Consider the following 2,191-nt stretch of genomic DNA (forward strand, 5'->3'; position numbering starts at 1 on the left):
TCACAGCACACAGACATACCACACACTCCATCACAGCACACTCCATCACAGCACACAGACATACCACACACTACATCACAGCACACAGACAGACTGCACACTCTATCACAGCACACAGACATACCGCACACTCCATCACAGCACACAGACAGACCGCACACTCCATCACAGCACACAGACATACCGCACACTCCGTCACAGCACACAGACAGACCACACACTCCATTACAGCACACAGACATACCACACACTCCGTCACAGCACACAGACAGACCACACACTCCATCACAGCACACTCCATCACAGCACACAGACCTACCGCACCCTCCATCACAGCACACAGACATATCACACACTCCATCACAGCACACAGACCTACCGCACCCTCCATCACAGCACACAGACATATCACACACTCCATCACAGCACACAGACCTACCGCACCCTCCATCACAGCACACAGACATATCACACACTCCATCACAGCACACAGACCTACCGCACCCTCCATCACAGCACACAGACATATCACACACTCCATCACAGCACACAGACCTACCGCACCCTCCATCACAGCACACAGACATATCACACACTCCATCACAGCACACAGACCTACCGCACCCTCCATCACAGCACACAGACATATCACACACTCCATCACAGCACACAGACCTACCGCACCCTCCATCACAGCACACAGACATATCACACACTCCATCACAGCACACAGACCTACCGCACCCTCCATCACAGCACACAGACATATCACACACTCCATCACAGCACACAGACCTACCGCACCCTCCATCACAGCACACAGACATATCACACACTCCATCACAGCACACAGACCTACCGCACCCTCCATCACAGCACACAGACATATCACACACTCCATCACAGCACACAGACCTACCGCACCCTCCATCACAGCACACAGACATATCACACACTCCATCACAGCACACAGACCTACCGCACCCTCCATCACAGCACACAGACATATCACACACTCCATCACAGCACACAGACCTACCGCACCCTCCATCACAGCACACAGACATATCACACACTCCATCACAGCACACAGACCTACCGCACCCTCCATCACAGCACACAGACATATCACACACTCCATCACAGCACACAGACCTACCGCACCCTCCATCACAGCACACAGACATATCACACACTCCATCACAGCACACAGACCTACCGCACCCTCCATCACAGCACACAGACATATCACACACTCCATCACAGCACACAGACCTACCGCACCCTCCATCACAGCACACAGACATATCACACACTCCATCACAGCACACAGACCTACCGCACCCTCCATCACAGCACACAGACATATCACACACTCCATCACAGCACACAGACCTACCGCACCCTCCATCACAGCACACAGACATATCACACACTCCATCACAGCACACAGACCTACCGCACCCTCCATCACAGCACACAGACATATCACACACTCCATCACAGCACACAGACCTACCGCACCCTCCATCACAGCACACAGACATATCACACACTCCATCACAGCACACAGACCTACCGCACCCTCCATCACAGCACACAGACATATCACACACTCCATCACAGCACACAGACCTACCGCACCCTCCATCACAGCACACAGACATATCACACACTCCATCACAGCACACAGACCTACCGCACCCTCCATCACAGCACACAGACATATCACACACTCCATCACAGCACACAGACCTACCGCACCCTCCATCACAGCACACAGACATATCACACACTCCATCACAGCACACAGACCTACCGCACCCTCCATCACAGCACACAGACATATCACACACTCCATCACAGCACACAGACCTACCGCACCCTCCATCACAGCACACAGACATATCACACACTCCATCACAGCACACAGACCTACCGCACCCTCCATCACAGCACACAGACATATCACACACTCCATCACAGCACACAGACCTACCGCACACTCCATCACAGCACACAGACCTACCGCACACTCCGTCACAGCACACAGACATACCACACACTCCGTCACAGCACACAGACAGACCACACACTCCATCACAGCACACAGACATACCGCACACTCCATCACAGCACACACACATACCACACACTCCATAACAGCACACAGACACACCACACCACCCAC

Source organism: Nanorana parkeri, unplaced genomic scaffold (assembly GCF_000935625.1).
Source record: "Nanorana parkeri isolate BGI_ZX_2015 unplaced genomic scaffold, ASM93562v1 scaffold81, whole genome shotgun sequence".
Lineage (NCBI taxonomy): Eukaryota > Metazoa > Chordata > Amphibia > Anura > Dicroglossidae > Nanorana > Nanorana parkeri.